The sequence below is a fragment of the Brienomyrus brachyistius genome, unplaced genomic scaffold (genome assembly GCF_023856365.1).
Source record: "Brienomyrus brachyistius isolate T26 unplaced genomic scaffold, BBRACH_0.4 scaffold45, whole genome shotgun sequence".
Lineage (NCBI taxonomy): Eukaryota > Metazoa > Chordata > Actinopteri > Osteoglossiformes > Mormyridae > Brienomyrus > Brienomyrus brachyistius.
This window is the reverse complement of record NW_026042320.1, coordinates 1553554-1571176: the sequence shown is the minus strand read 5'-3', so window position 1 is coordinate 1571176 and position 17623 is coordinate 1553554. Positions and strand designations below refer to the sequence as shown.

Genomic DNA, 17623 nt, shown 5'->3' with positions numbered 1-17623 from the left:
GTAATATAATCTGGGTTAAGGATGACTCAGATGCAGTAGCTCTGGGAAAGACACAGGCTTTATTAAGGGAATACAGCAAACAACTCTTGGAAGAATGATGACGGAGCTGAGGAACCATGAGAGCAGGAACATTTATACACAGTAATCACCGACGGGAGATGGGTGTAGGAGGCTAACAGACCAGGGTGGAGAACGTCAACGATGGGATACAGCTGGGGAGGGTTAGGAGAGTTACGGGGTGTCAGCAGTGAGCTCTGCTGGCCCAATCAGGAGGAGACGGGATAGATCACATAAGTACTAAGATGTGATGCATCCATCTTCCAAACACTTATCACAAGGGTATCCCAGAGCCAATTACAGGAAACGCAGGGTACAAAGCTGGGGTCCACCATGGATACAATGCCATTTAATCACAAGGCACACACAGTTATGGAGTCCGGACAATTTACAGATGCCTGTCAGAGTCGCTGCAGGAAGAAACCCATGTGGGATAAAGAGAGCAAACAAACGCCACACAGACAGCATAGGAGAAGGATGGAAACATTCAACACTGCAGCTGCAAGGCAGCCCTGTTACCCACTGAGCCGCCCCTCACTGGATTCTCATGGTTAAAACAGGACAACATGCCCAATACATTCAAAATGCACATGTGGAGGATTTCAGCCATATGGTTTTGAGTAACTTCTACACCCACGTACCATGTGTGAGATGGAGCCGGCCAGTTCCTCTTATGGTCCAATTCTGCTCATGCGTTACTAAGATTATGGTACTTAGGTCCTCCATCCATCAGATCCTCTTCTCACTGTGGTCATGCTCATCCACTCTGGACACTGTACGCTTGGTAAAAGACTCTCATCTCTGCATCCTTGGTAGTGAAACAAAAAGGGGGTTTGCTGAACTAGATGGGCTGAGACTGGAAACAAAGAGGATCGTGAGGGATCACAAATGGGAGGACTGGCAACCGGGAAGGTCACAGGCAGCAGGAAGGTTTAACATCAATGACCGGACTGGGGCTGACGAGACAAATAGATACTTAAATGCAAAGACTAACGAGGGGCAACAAGCAACAGGCATGAATCATGAGGGTCACGCTAGTGAGGAGACAGGAGGGTCAGGCAGGTGTGATGGGTAGGACATGACAGTGGTCATGTGACACGGGCTGTTACTGTCACCATGAGGAAGCGCAGGAATGTAAACAGCTTGGAAAAGGCAGCTGGTGTTTTTCTCCTTTATTTCTGTGTGAGCCTATAGTGGGTCCCGTGTTGGATGGGATCCTGTCTCTACTGCGTGTCAGTCGTAAGCGGATCACACTTCTTACCGTTAGGGTGATGCCTGTGGTTTACAGTGGCTTGCAAAAGTATTCGGCCCCCTTGAACTTTTCCACATTTTGTCACATTACAGCCACAAACATGAATCAATTTTATTGGAATTCCACCTTTTGCTGCAACTACAGCTGCCAGTCTTTTAGGGTATGTCTTTACCAGCTTTGCACATCTAGAGACTGAAATCCTTGCCCATTCTTCTTTGCAAAACAGCTCCAGTTCAGTCAGATTAGGTGGTCAGCGTTTGTGAACAGCAGTTTTCAGATCTTGCCACAGATTCTCGATTGGATTTAGATCTGGACTTTGACTGGGCTATTCTAACACATGGATATATGTTTTGTTTTAAACCATTCCATGGTTGCCCTGGCTTTATGTTTAGGGTCGTTTTCCTGCTGGAAGGTGAACCTGCGCCCCAGTCTCAAGTCTTTTGCAGACTCCAAGAGGTTTTCTTCCAAGATTGCCCTGTATCTGGCTCCATCCATCTTCCCATCAGCTCTGACCAGCTTCCCTGTCCCTGCTGAAGAGAAGCACCCCCAGAGCATGATGCTGCCACCACCATATTTGACAGTGGGGATGGTGTGTTCAGAGTGATGTGCAGTGTTACTTTTCCGCCACACATCACTTTAGTTCACTGTCTTTCACACGTTGTTCTGTTGATCATGTCCCCAAGAGGGAAGCCAGACTTTCGCAGAATGGCAGCTGCTCACTGTAACATGCATTAAGAGACTGAAAAGTGCTGGTGAACATCCTGCCTGGACGCCGGCCACTGTGATGGTGTACATGAGTAGGGTGAATGGAACAATATATGTGGACTTTCATGGAATATAAACTGTGAATCGTCCATCTACCTATAACAGTAACACCACCCAGTCCACCCGCCTGCATCGCAAATATCACCTGAAATATCAGGCGAAACATCAACACAAGCAGATAGCTTCCATATTAATGCAATGGGAGCTGAAACAGCTGTGGGCTGGCCATACATATATATATAACTGCACACATAATATATATATATATATATATATATATATATATATATATATATATATATTAGGCAGTCACATAAACTTTTAAAATGATCTCCATGTTGATTTAAACCTATGATATTATGTCTGTCAAACTGTTTGCCCTTAACCGTTTCAAAATCTCTCCTAAAGTCATCCCAGTATTGGCAGTATTTTCAATATACTCATGTATTTTTTGACATGACCACTAGCTCACCTCATATAGCTAATCAGTACCTCAGTGACTTTATAAAACTAGTTTCATTAATTAATTAAGTGAGCTGGTCGTGAAATTTAACAAATACATGAAATGGCCGAGGTGAACCTGAGGAGAGGTTTAGGAACCATATTGGTGTTCATCTAGCCATCCAACAAGATATCAGTAACTTTTTGGAGAACATAAGAAATTCCTTTTAGTTTTTTTTGTTTTACTCATAATTTGCACATGTTCTAATATTAAATTTTCTTTTTCATACTGAGAAAATATACATTTACTACCCAGATAAATAGCTTTAAACATTTCCTATGACTCCCTAAGACTTTTGCACAGTACTGTATATATCTCAGGATTCCTAATGAAACAGGATTTATGTGTTTTTTTTTCTGGTAATTGGTAATCACCTACACTACTTCATTGATGATCAGGTGCCTTTCTGTTGTTGTTGTACTAACGTGACTTATTAAGATTTTATGTTATTTATGTTTACTTAGTTAATATATGATTAATTTGATTATGTTATTATCTTTACTAAGTTACCTCAGGACCGCTGTAGGTTTTGAGTTAATAAACTGTCCGCCGTCTGCCGCCCCCTGCTGGCCAAAGCGTCGCCGCTGCGATATCAGGCTGCTGCGCTCAGTGAGCAGAGAGCGCGGATTAAGTCTGTTACTCAGTTACGTTCTGGGCAGCGCGGAACCGGGACATTAATGGGATAGAATAGGAAGCCTTTATTGTCAGTGTACAGGTAGCAAATACAATATATAGACAGAAATATAAAATATACATATAGAGGGGAGGGGAAAAGCTCCCCCCACTCATCAGGCTTAGATTTCATTACATTTTATTTTATTCAGAATCAGAATTCACTCCATTGGTACAACTGCATGTACTATGAATTTGTTTAGGCAGTTTTGGTGCATTTACAGACAACATAGAACATAAGTCAGAGAAAAACAGTCATTCTACATGTTTGTTCAGCTTACAGAACCCAATTATTAACATACGTCACACTTCAGACAAAGTAAAAAAGGGTTATACTGGTTATAAAACAGAGATTTTACCTTTTTGCCACGGAGAAGCAGCGACATGTGAGACTCTGATACGGTAAAAATGATTCCTCCAGCACACAGTGAGCTATCCCAGCATGCACAGCGACACGGGGGGGGTTTGGATAAACCCCAAACCCTGGATAGAGGGACTCAGTGAATGAGGAGGTGAATCTGTGCAGGGGGGTCAGTCCATCAGAGGAGACTCTGTAGAAGGACAGAGCACCAGCCCCCCAGTCCAGATACACTCCTACTCTGCGGGGGCCTGAGGGCTTTATGGGTATGAGAGTCTGTTTATTATTGTGCAGGACAGAGTAACTGTCAGTATTACAGCACAGACTCCATGACTTATTATCTCCAAGCTCACAGTCCCTCCCTTCCTCCTGATCCCTTTATAAGTCACTCCTATTCGGGCTGCATCTCCATCCCACTCAGCCTCCCAGTAACAGCGACCAGTCAGACTCTCTCTGCACAGAACTTGGAGGCAGATGTCAAATCTCTCTGGATGATCAGGATATGGCTGCTCTGCCCCCCATGTCACCTTCCTGTCCCCCCCTGACAGAGACAGTTCTCTGTTTGCTGTGTTGGGGTCCAGCGTCAGCTGGCAGGAGTCTGTAGGCAAGAGGAAGAGCCATTAATCCCATGACGAAGCCCAGCATCTCCATCATTATCACTGTCACACCTCACACACTCACTCACACAGAACTCGCTCCAATACACACATTTTATTCCCAATATACTCATGTAGCCGCCCGAGTCTGCGGCGCTCCGGCTGCCCCCTGCGCTGTGAGACACGCCGCGCTGAGAGACTCGCTGGGGCCGAACTGCACTTTAGCCTGCGCTCTATTATTCTGTACGATACATAAAATATAAAAAGTCAAATATGTGAATTACCTCAGGAAATGTTGGTCGCCCGCGCGACGCCGGTGGGAAGACGCGCCGAAATGACGCGGGTGTTAAACTAATAGGCTTAATTACAGGTAAATAAAATTACAAACAGCATTCATCAAACATATTAACCATAAAATTACACAACAAAGATTACCACTAAAAGTGAGTTTGTCTTTAGGTCACAATATGAACGTCTTTTAATCCACTTTGGACACACACCTCTCTCCAGCAGCGCGCCGACTCGACGCTCCCAACGCGGACGCATCTAGGCTGGTTCTCCGCAAAGCGCAGCACTCGCGTATTACACCGCGTATGCGTACATGGAAACGTTCATATTTCTCTGGTCAAGCTGTGTACTTTGCACATGCGCACGTGTCCTATTTATGTATTATTAGTAGTAATTCTGATATTCCCTGCATACGTACCACAGCCGCAAGGTCTGTGTATGTTTCCCTACGTTTTACAAATTCAGAGCGGCAGTTCACGGGGCTGCCAACTTTGATCAACTGGCTGGCGTGAGATTTTCAATTTGGGACAAGTCTGCACACATATGCATACGCATTTATATGTATGTAACAGTTTTATTACCTTGCAAATTGGCTGTAGGGTTTGCAAACTACCCCAATCCTCATCAAAATCATCTATGTTGGCGTTTAAAGACAAATTTGTAGTGCGGCAGGCGGTCGTCCGCGGAGGAGTAAAATGCATCATAAACGTCCACACAAACACGTCCGCTTATATGCGCGCGGAGAGGTATCAGTCTGGCCGCCACGTTTTCTGTGTTGATCCCGGCTTCGTCTGCGCACTTACATGAGGATAACAAGACGCATGCGCGACGTGCAGTGCCACCAGAAATTGGCGTGGCAGTATGGTCACGTTTTGTCATGGAACATTGTCTTTACTAACGGTACAGATAGTATTAAAGTAGCATCTGATTTTTTTAGGAATGAGTGTCCAGAAGAGCTGTATATTTTAACAGACAAGAAAAAAATATTCCGAACACTATTGTGTTCTTTGTACAGCGTCTTCAAAATTTTATGGCAGTATAAGTTTCTAAGAAAGCAGTGTCATGCGTACAAGGTACATCCATCCATCCATTTTCCAAACCGCTTATCCTACTGGGTCGCGGGGGGTCCGGAGCCTATCCCAGAAGCAATGGGCACGAGGCAGGGAACAACCCAGGACGGGGGGCCAGCCCATCACAGGGCACACTCACACACCAGTTACTCACACATGCACACCTACTGAATGGGCAATTTAGTAACTCCAATTAGCATCAGCATGTCTTTGGACTGGGGGGGAAACCCCACGACGACATGGGGAGAACATGCAAACTCCACACATATGCAGGCGGAGACTCGAACCCAGGTCCCAGCGGTGTGAGGCAACAGTGCTAACCACTGCACCACCATGCCATCCTTAATTTTTAATTAAGAATTAAAAATGAGTTTATTGGGTCCTAATTTGGTACTAAACACCTGTTTTGTTTTATAGAGAGTCCACCCCACAGCCTGCCAGACACATTCAGTAAACTGATTATGTTATTAATGATCGTATTGTGCTAATTTTGCTCAGTAAGCAATGTGCAAAATTAACTAATGTGCAAAGCTAATTAATGTCTATCATTATTTGAGATTGTTATGTTTGTTACTTGGGGCGGCATGGTGGTGCAGTGGTTAGCACTGTTGCCTCACACCTCTGAGACCCGGGTTCGAATCTCCACCTGGGTCACATGTGTGTGGAGTTTGCATGTTCTCCCCATGTCGTCGTGGGGTTTCCTCCGGGTACTCCGGTTTCCCCCCACAGTCCAAAGACACGCTGAGGCTAATTAGAGTTGCTAAATTGCCCATAGGTGTGCATGTGTGAGTGACTGGTGTGTGAGTGTGCCCTGCGATGGGCTGGCCCCCCATCCTGGGTTGTTCCCTGCCTCGTGCCCATTGCTTCTGGGATTGGCTCCGGACCCTCCGCGACCCAAGTGGTTTGGAAAATGGATGGATAGATAGATAGACGATGACAATATGGATATATGGATGTCAATGGCTCAGTGGTCAGAAAATGGTGAAGCTATAATGTTTGTTTAAATATTTCCTAATTCATTAGAAATAAGCCAAAAATCAGTTTGTGACTGATTTGAAAAGGTCCAACACATTTGGTTGGAAAATCTCTTGTTTAATCTCTTCCATCATTTTTTCTTTTTTCAGAGCCTGTCATCATGACTATGTATAGTTATTGCCGTCACTGGATGATAAATCCAGACAGTAGTAAATCTGCATATAGTTCACAGTACACGGTAAACAAAACAAGTTGGCTTGCAGCTCTAATCAAAGCGTGTTCTTCAGAGCGCCATCTTGACTCCTTCGTACTTGTACAACATTTAATGCCACAACCTCATACTAACAAGTGAGACTGGAAACGAAGGAACCGACCAAGATGGTTTTCTCGCACTGCCCCCCGGTGGACATGACCTTCAATCCTCCAGATAGATGTAAACTACGCGCGCAGGTGTAGTCGTGTCGTGTGAAGTCATGGCCCTAAAGCACAGACTTAGGAGATGTTCAGTGTCACAGCCAGTTTGGGTAAGACTGCAGGTGCCGTCTTAGGACAATATTAAAGAATCTGAAAAAAGTACAGTCAGCGAATGCACATAAAGAGCAAACGTGAAGGAAGGACTTCAGGGGGAACAAAGTGCATCAAAGCCCACAGCTACTCTCTCTCTCATCTGACTCCAGTTGTGTGTCACCTACACACTGGGTCAGACAATGTGTTTTATACATTAAACTGATCTTTACTGAATATCAAGCCTTTGGTTGGAAAATCTTTATTAATGACTGATTTTAATATCAAGATAAACCTTGATTTTTACGCTTTAAACTGAAATGGGGTCAAATGAAAACTATGCAGCAGCCCTGATCAAACCAGCTACTCCTACCTGCCCTTTATCAGTGAGACTAGAGCACTTAGGGAAGGAGGTGGAGCCGCCGCCTTATTTAATGGGTTTGAATTATTTTTACAAGTCAGGCACTACTTTCTGTCAGAAGGGTAATTATGAATCTGAAATTACATGTGGAGTTCCTCAAGGGTCCGTTATCGGCAGTGGGCAGTGGTGGCTTAATGGTTAGGGATGCGCACTAGTAATTGAGAGATTGTTGGCTTGAATCCCCGACCAGCAAGGCACCGCTGAGGGACCCTAAGCAAAGCACTGCTCTCAGGGCGCTGAATTAGCTGCCCCTTGCTATGTCACGATGTCACATATGGGTTAAATGCGGAGGACACATTTCGGTGTTGTACACTGTGTGCTGTGGTGTGTCAACACTGATCATCAATTAGAATTATAATCCTCACTGAGCCTCTTTGTTCAACATCTACATGCTTCCATTTGCTCAGATTACGGAACACTATAAAATCTCTGGAACACTTAAGGCCATGTTGTTAGTAATTAAAAAAAAAATCACAACAAATAATAATCCATTGTTATGCATTATAATCATGGCTTTAAATATTTATCAAAAGGCATAACACATTATAGGCATGCTTATTATGCATAATGAATGACGTATGAAGCTCTCATCTTTAGTGCACTATAAATACCTTCATAATGCATTATAATGATCGGTATAAGCATTAAGGATGCTTTGTATTGCATTATGAAGGTATCTATAGTGCCTTATAGTTGAGTGTGTCATAAAGCATTCATAAAGCATTATAATTGTGGATATAATGTGTTATGCTTTTTTATAAATATTTATAGCTGTGTTTAGAATGCTTTATGAGTGCAGTATAATTAAGCAATGACATATGAGAAGATACTTTGATATATCATGGCTGTGATTCGGTCAAAGGCCACCACAAAAAAAAAAATAGTTCTCATAACATCAGTGCAAGTGGGAGGGGCCATCGTGTCCAAACCATCCGCATACCTGGATAATTCAGTCAATCACCAATATAGTTTTGTCTAATATTTCCGGTGCCAGCAGTAAAACAACTAGCCAGCTTATTATCGGAGTAACTTTGCATTGTAAATGAAAACCATGCCACAGGTCTGATAAATAAAATATTATGGCACTTGAGTGGCGAAGAGATCATGAGGCAGATTGCAAAGTTCAGTTATTGGCATCTTTAATAGGGCGACTGTTAAAAGGACAGTTGGCAGCTTATAAAACTTATTCTGGAACAGAAAAGAATAAATCCAACAAAACGGAATACATATGTGTGATGCCCGGCCCGTCCGCTCCTCGTGTGTGCCACGCCCCCTGATTACCCACGTGTTCTTTCCCGATTGTATCCAGCTGTGTCCGATTATTTTCAATCAGTCCTGTGTATTTCAGTCCGTGTCTTACCCAAGTCCTTTGTCTGTCATTGATGTTAGTTGGCGTTTCATGTCTCCTGCTCCCTGTTTATTTATTAAATCCCTGGTTTACCCCGACTTCCGCCTGTCCGCCTGCTTCCTGCCCGTTCACCGTTCCGTCCGGCTTTGAACGTGACAATTATTTTTGAACCTTTACTCTCACTGTCACCTATGTTCATTTTCTAAACTGGTGGAAACACAGGCAGGTTCTGAAAAGGTATCAAGTGACAACCAGCCAGTGTTGTGCATGAACGAGTTCAAAAAAACGCGTTCATTGAACACGTTCATATTTCAGTGAACTTGAACGCAACTTATTAGTAAATCAAGAACTTGAACGTGAATTTTATGTGTGATGAACGGCGTAGACGTCGTTCACTGTTAGAATGCAATTAAACATCGGGATTTATTTTCACCTGATGAGTCGAGTGACAAGGTCGGCTCACACATTTAAACAGCATGTTGCGTTGTCACTCAAGCACTAGCGAAGGGCTCCTCCGCTCGAAAAATAAAATGCTCAGGCTGACTCTCGCTCAGCTCTTGTGTGCAGTGCATCTTGGGTAACGTAGTGTAAAGCCAAGGACAGTCGAATCTAATGTCTTTAGCTTCACACTACGTTTCCCATAATGCACACACACACTTCTCAAAGGGCACAGCCTTGGCAACGCATGAGCGCGAAGCAAACTGCTGCAGCAGTAACCATGGCAAGCGCAGAGGAGGAAAGCTCAACCACCAGTGGAGCTGGCACAGAAAACACGGATGATGCTGGCTGTAACTTTGACAATTTACGGGCATTTTACACACTGTCTCACAGAGACTCTGACGGTAAAAACCTAACCTTTCTGTGCAAGCTTTGTCCACCTGCGCTGAAAAAACAAGTTAGAACATCAATGACCTCATTTTCCAATTTGAAAAGACACGTTGAGTTGAAGCATTCGTCCAGCGTGAAAGCATATATGCAAGCCCTTCAAGGTCATAGAGGGAAGGGCAAAACCCCCAGCCAAAGTCCCCAAACGACTCAAGTCACACTGCCTGCTGCCTTCAGGGGTATAATCTCCCAGCAACAGGTAGACAGATTAATAATAGACTACATTGTTACTACAGCCACTGAGTAAGGTTGAAAAACCCTCCTTCATAAAACTAGTTACTGGTTTGCAACCAGGCAGACATGTGCCCTCAAGAAGACAGGTGCAGGGACTAATGAATAAGGAATTCATTGAGGTTATCAGTAATTTAAAAGCTGAACTTGCTGAGCTTGACTTTATATGCACAACAGCTGACTGCTGGTCAGCTGTCAACAAAGGATTCATGGGCATCACAATTCATTGGCTTGATAAAAATGATGTGTCACTAAGGAGATCAGCAGCCCTTGCATGTCGTCGTGTCAGAGGGTCACACACATATGATGTCCTGGCTAAAGTGCTGACAGATGTGTACAAGGAATTTAAAATTCAAAACAAAATTGTGTGCACAGTGACTGACAATGCTTCCAATTTCGTCAAAGCATTCAGCTGTTTTGGAGACAGTGTTGTTATTAGAGCAGCTGATGAGGTGACTGAAGGCAGTGACACAGGATCTACCCCTGCTGAGAGCTCCGATGATGAGGACGATGGTCTTGAGCCTGCACCTCTGTCAGAGTTAGAGGATCCCTGCCTCCCACCTCATAGAAGGTGCATGGCCCATACTTTAAATCTTGTTGCCACAGATGCAAAGAATGTAACGGATAGGCTGTACAACAAATTAGCGAGGCCTGTATTTTCCAAGGCATCTGCTCTGTGGAATAGGGTGAAAAGGAGTGCGAAAGCCTCAGATTTTGTTGAGGAAAAGCTAAAGATTGGCTTTGTCACTCCGAACGACAAACGTTGGAATTCTATGTTCCTCTCAATGCAGCGCCTGGCTCACATAGCCACCTTGACTCCCCAGACCAGCAATCTAACAGTGCCATTGGATGCCACTCCTGAGTATGACAGACTCCTTCTGCACACCATCTGTGATGAGTTTGGGCTTCGTCGATTCACTCCAGAGGAAATAGACTTCATCAACAAGTTTGTGAGTGTGATGGGTCCCTTGGCATGTGCTCTGAACATCCTTCAGGGGGAAAAAAACACATTCCTCGGCTACCTGGCTTCTACCATTGTGCAATTGAAAAATGATTTGGATGGTCTGTTGGATGAGAGTTCAAAGCCTACAGCTACACCAGGTCTGACGGCATGCCGCCCCTCATCCAAACCTTGATGCAGTCACTCTCTAGAAGATTGGAAGGCTGTCTTGAAAACAAAGATCACATACTGGCAGCCATACTACTCCCAGTGTTCAAGCTGGACTGGGTGGAGGATCAGAGTAAGCGAGTGCAGTACAGATTGATGTTGAGGGAAGAGCTGCGATCTGTGAATGTGCCTGAGTCTGAGCAACCCCCTGATGACCTTGAGGGGAAAACGAGTGCTTCATCCTTTTTTAAGTTCAAGCAAAGCCCATCAGCTGTCAATAAGTCTGAGGTGGACATCTATCTGGACGCCCCAACCACTGACGAGTTTACTGAATACATGGTGCTACCCAAACTGAAGAAGCTCTTCATCAAATATAACACAGCAATCCCATCAAGTGCTCCAGTGGAGAGACTCTTCAGTACCGGTGGCCAGATATTTAGGCCCAGGAGAAACCGATTGGGAGATGCCAACTTTGAAAAGCAACTGCTGTTAAACGTGAACAAAAAACAGTTTGGACTGAAGCCGTAGGCATGGTCTGTGGAGTGTTCATTACTTACTACAACAATGGCTTCTGTATGTGAAAGTTTTTATTTTTAATAGTTCAGTGAGATGGTGCCACACACCTTCAAGAAGCGTGAGTTTTTTTTTTTTTTTAATAAATCTAAAGAGATATTTTGCTGAATAATAAATACTCTGTTCTGTCTGGTTTTCATTTGAGATGGATATGATGCCGATATGTGTTTACTGTACTTTTCTTTTCCTTCCCTTGTCTAGTATTGGGGCAAGAGATAAATAAACCATAAATAAGAATCATATTTTGTGTCCTTTGTCTATACATGTCCATATATGCAAGAATGTAGGTAGGTTATAGATGTATGTTAAAACAAAATAAATTTTCATTTAGACTATATATCGCACCTAAAAATAAAATGAACTGAACTTTGAACTAATTTAAAAATTAAAATTGTGAGCTATGAATGTGAACAGTTCACTTTGAGCATGTATGAACTGAACTTTGAACTAGATCATGAAAAGTGTGAACTTGCACAACACTGCATGTTCCCATTTACATTAGTCTGTGTAGCGTTTGCTCTCATTAGTCTCCCATGTACCTGATTACCTTAGCCTCTGTGACGTTAGCACTTATTAGCCTCTTACTGTAGCCAGTGTGGCATTACAGTCCACATTTTTGCTCCCTGGGAGCTGGGAAGGAGCAAAACTATGTACTGCCTGGGATCCCTGAGGTCTGGGTTAGGAAACACTGCATTAGCTTTTTCTATCATCTCCAGTGGTGCAGTGATTCTTTAGACATGTCCCTCCCTCTGAAATGTGAAATCCTGTCTCTACAGGTCAAAGATATTCATTCGTTTGCCAGTGAAGACGCCCTGGAAGTAAGAAAGCAAAGCATAGGTGAGAGATGTGGGGATGAAAAAGATGGTGTGAGTGATATAGGTCAGTCTGTGGTGATTATGATGTTTGAAAGGCTAGAAGATAGAGGAGCGGAAGCATGGACTCCTAGGTGAGGTGATACCTGGGTTTAGTGAGCTCAGAGATAAGAGGCAAAGCAGTTTGATGCCACTGCTGCTCCTCTGATGCTCCACCATCTTCCTGATGTTCCACCTCAGCCACAGTCCTACAGACTATCTGGAGGGGCTACAGCAAGAGGTCTAAATACCAGAAGCTGAGGAACGTGGGTGAGACCCGCATTGCTGGCTCCTTGTATCTCTGTCCCACTGCTGAGCGTCTTACTGACCCAAAACTTTGCTACTAAGGTTCCAGTGAAAAACAGCGCAGAGCTGGTCATTAATTTCAGTATGTTGTTGTCCCTGTGGATGGAGCAGACTGTGTAGCTGTCAGCCATTCACACGTCCATAGCATGAATGACTTGTATATGAACATACAGTCATGTGTTCCTTAACGACAGGAATATCTCCTGAGAAATGCATCCTTAGGTGATTGTGTTGTTGTGTGAACATTATAGAGTGTACATAAACAAACCGAGATGGTACAGCCCACTACACACTTGGCCTACAGTAAAATTTTATTTCATTAGTAGAAAGAGTACACTGTAAAATACCAGTAAAAAGTAAGGTATAGTAAATGCATGAACCAGTAACTTAGCTGTCTATTATCATTATAGAGTATTGTGATGAAGACTGTGATCGAGTGCCGTTACAGACTCTCTTTTGGAAGGGGGGGTGGTTAATTGACAAAGACTGCTGCCCTGACCCACCTGGAGATAATGAGACTGATGATGAGACTGAGGTTTTAATGGGGTGGGGGGCTCACCTTCGGAAATAAAACGTGCCAGAGAGAGAAGCAGGTTGGGGGCCGCTGGGTTGAGAGAATCTGTGGGTTGTTTTGTGGCGTTAGCGGTTGGTTAGCACCGGCGGTGCGGAAGAAACTGGGGACCACTCATTGACTGGAAGGAAGGTAGTGGGGGGGAAAGCTTCTGTAGGTAGCCAGGAAAGAGTAGACAAACACCAGCAGAATTACCCCAACTACCTGCCGCTTACACTGGACGTATGCACTGCAACCAACACAGCCTTGGGACCTGCTCTGCAGCGAGACGGCGGGGTCTCACTGCACGGACAGGGAAATACGATTTTAATTCCTTCTGCGTTGTTTGTATGTGTTGTGTGTGGGCGGGGGGCTATAGTGCAGGCTATGGCGGCTGCGAGGGCCTTGTATGCATTTCAGAAGTCTGTTTATATCACGTGTGTATTTCCATGGTCGAGACTGCGACGTTTATTGCTGTGTAGACTCTCTTATTGGTGCCGTGCTGTGATGAGCTTGAATGATTTATCACTTTGAGATCGTAGCCTAACTTATTTCACAGGTGCTGTTTTTTTCTGTGTGCTGTGAGGCAGCCAATGTCAGCCCCTTGTTTTATGAACTGACTGAATAATAAAGTTTTGTTATTGCTTTAGTTTGCCTGTTTCTGAGTGCAGTGTTCTAACCTACAGGACCAGACCAGGGTATAATTAAAGGTGGTTCCAATATCGCCCTCTAGTGGTAAGCAAATGTTTATTACAGTATTATGTACTGTAGATAATTGTATTCATTTGTACGACTGGCCAGCATCACCAGAAACAGGAATTTTTCATCTCCATTATAATCTAATGACACCATGTGGTCCATCGCTGACCGAAGCGTCATTATGTGACACGTGGCTGTATGTATAAATATGCTGTGTGTTCAGTGGCTGATTGCTGCAGTCCATGTATTCAGAGATTACAGCGTGACACGGGGCTGTATGTATAAATATGCTGTGTGTTCAGTGGCTGATTGCAGCAGTCCATGTGTTCAGAGATTACAGTGTGACACGGGGCTGTATGTGTAAATATGCTGTGTGTTCAGTGGCTGATTGCAGCAGTCCATGTATTCAGAGATTACAGTGTGACACGGGGCTGTATGTATAAATATGCTGTGTGTTCAGTGGCTGATTGCTGCAGTCCATGTGTTCAGAGATTACAGTGTGACACGGGGCTGTATGTATAAATATGCTGTGTTCAGTGGCTGATTGCTGCAGTCCATGTATTCAGAGATTACAGTGTGACACGGGACTGTATGTATAAATATGCTGTGTTCAGTGGCTGTGCAGTGGTTAGCACTGTTGCCTCACACCTCTGGGACCCAGGTTCGAGTCTCCGCCTGGGTCACATGTGTGTGGAGTTTGCATGTTCTCCCCATGTCGTCGTGGGGTTTCCTCCGGGTACTCCGGTTTCCCCCCACAGTCCAAAGACATGCTGAGGCTAATTGGAGTTACTAAATTGCCCATAGGTGTGCATGTGTGAGTGAATGGTGTGTGAATGTGCCCTGCGATGGGCTGGCCCCCCATCCTGGGTTGTTCCCTGCCTCGTGCCCATTGCCTCCGGGATAGGCTCCGGACCCCCCGCGACCCAGTAGGATAAGCGGTTTGGAAAATGGATGGATGGATGGATGTTCAGTGGCTGATTGCTGCAGTCCATGTATTCAGAGATTAAAGTGTGACACGGGGCTGTATGTATAAATATGCTGTGTTCAGTGGCTGATTGCTGCAGTCCATGTATTCAGAGATTACAGTGTGACACGGGGCTGTATGTATAAATATGCTGTGTGTTCAGTGGCTGATCTTGATTTTATCTGGCGAATGTTTTTACTAGGATAATAATGCTTGACAGATGGATCTTGGAGCTAGAATAATTATTAGAAAGTAAACTGTATTTCTGAGTTCTGGTGTTTGGGGCCAGACTATGGTGGCTGAGAAAGCTCAGCGCTCAACTCAAAGTTAAAAATGCGCTGCAAATACAAAACAAACACATGCAACTTCTAAAACGCGCTGCAAATACAGAAAACGCATGCAACTTCTAAAACTCGCTACAAATACAGAAAACACATGCAACTTCTAAAACGCGCTGCAAATACAGAAAACACATGCAACTTCTAAAACGCGCTGCATTTGAAAGTTAAAAATACGCTGCAAATACAAAAAAAACACATGCAACTTCTAAAATGCGCTGCAAATACAGAAAACACAGGCAACTTCTAAAACGCGCTGCAAATACAGAAAACACATGCAACTTCTAAAATGTGCTGCAAATACAGAAAACGCATGCCACTTCTAAAACGCGCTGCAAATACAGATAACACATGCAACTTCTAAAACGCACTGCAAATACAGGAAACGCATGACGTTTTTCAATAAGCGACCCACCAAAAATGCAAAGAGAACAGTAAAGGTATACTGGCTTACATACAACATTAATAATAATTATATGACATATTATTCCTAAGGAGTGGTGGTATGGTGGTGCAGTGGTTAGCACTGTTGCCTCACACCTCTGGGACCCGGGTTCGAGTCTCCACCTGGGTCACATGTGTGAGGAGTTTGCATGTTCTCCCCATGTTGTCGTGGGGTTTCCTCCGGGTACTCCGGTTTCCCCCCACAGTCCAAAAACATGCTGAGGCTAATTGGACTTGCTAAATTGCCCATAGGTGTGCATGTATGAGTGAAAGGTGTGTGAGTGTGCCCTGCGATGGGCTGGCCCCCCATCCTGGGTTGTTCCCTGCCTCATGCCCATTGCTTCCGGGATAAGCTCCGGACGCCCCGCGACCCAATAGGATAGGCGGTTTGGAAAATGGTTGGATGGATTATTCCTAAGGTGGTGCAGTGGTTAGCACTGTTGTCTCACACCTCTGGGACCCAGGTTCGAGTCTCCGCCTGCGTCACATGTGTGCGGAGTTTGCATGTTCTCCCCATGTCGTCGTGGGGTTTCCTCCGGGTACTTGCTAAATTGCCCGTAGGTGTGCGTGTGTGAGTGAATGGTGTGTGAATGTGCCCTGCGATGGGCTGGCCCTGCCTCGTGCCCATTGCTTCCGGGATTGGCTCCGGACCCCCCGCGACCCAATAGGATAAGCGGTTTGGAAAATGGATGGATGAAAATTATGGTAAAAGGGCATTGAATAATGTGTTATTAAAATATAAAGTTAGAATTATTGATAAAGTTTGCTGTACCAGTATGTAAATACACTTCAATGTAAGCTTTATGGTCTAGATTTCCAGTGCAACATCCTTGAGTGAGCTGCAGAGATGTATTAACAGGCCCTCCAGCATGATCCAAACAGATGCATGTTTTTATTTCACGAAGACTCTGGAAGACAAAGATAAAGTGATAGTCAATTATATTCAGTGGTATTTCATCTACAGAAAGTAATCTTTGAAATACTTGTTAATAAGTTCATCTTCTGAGGGTACATCGGACATAAGTCCTTGACCTGAGAAATGAGACGAATGACTGCATGAGCCTGAACTGGGTAATTAGTCTTGATGCTCAGATATAAAGCTGATACATTAAGCAGGTTCCCCCAATCCTGGCAGAATACATTTCCATGACTTTTCCAAAACTTTTCCAGTACCATAAGAAAAATTTCCAAAACCAATTTCCAAAAGTTTGTAAGACTGAAGTAGATAGAACAGTATTTGTATAAGGAAAAATGACAAAATAAAATCTAAAATCTAGTACCTGAAATTTTGGGTCTAAATATTGTAGTTAGATCCAAGTTAACTATTGACTTGGACTCGTACATTTCCGTTAGCACGTTGCGGAACGAAGCGGGGAAGAAAAATTAACAAGGCTAGTTTCCAAAATTTTTCCAAAACTTTTTCTCTCTATCCAAGAATTCCAAAACTTATTCAGGGCCTGGAAATTTTTTTCAAAATTCCAAAACTTTTCCAGGTTTTCCATGACTGCGGGTAGCCTGATTAACAGAAATCAAGCTAATACATTAACTAAAATCTGAGAAAATACAATTTCAGGACTTCCCAAGCCAAACATTTAATTTTACCTTTGGATGCTGATACTTTTGATAACTATGGAATGACTTGCCTTTTATTTTGGAGTTTTAAGGATTGTGTTAAACTCCTTAATTAATCAAGGTGAGCAAATAATATAAAAGTATATATGACTAAGCAAAATAAATTTAAGTTAAACGTACCAATAGCATGTGCGGTTTGTAGAAAGGAGCCACAAAATGTTGGGATATTCTGCAAACATGATCTGATAAAACAGAGTGAAAGCTGCTTTAACTCACAAAGTCTACTTTGGCTGT

At 43.8% G+C, this 17623-nt stretch overlaps 1 long non-coding RNA gene and 1 pseudogene across 2 annotated transcripts in view; both read right to left on the bottom strand.

The window, feature by feature from the left end:
* Window positions 1-16186, bottom strand: part of LOC125723095 (uncharacterized) — a 43537-nt gene extending 27351 nt beyond the window's left edge. The window contains exons 1-3 of one of the 2 annotated variants that reach the window (XR_007386740.1): window positions 15881-16186; window positions 14660-14686; window positions 6137-6179 (exon numbers count right to left, since the gene is read on the bottom strand). This is a non-coding gene — a long non-coding RNA (uncharacterized LOC125723095). Of the gene's footprint in view, window positions 1-6136; window positions 6180-14659; window positions 14687-15880 lie in introns of those variants that run through there. The other variant, XR_007386741.1, reaches the window with a different exon arrangement.
* Window positions 1-17623, bottom strand: part of LOC125723040 (cytohesin-1-like) — a 458952-nt pseudogene that overhangs the window by 211650 nt on the left and 229679 nt on the right.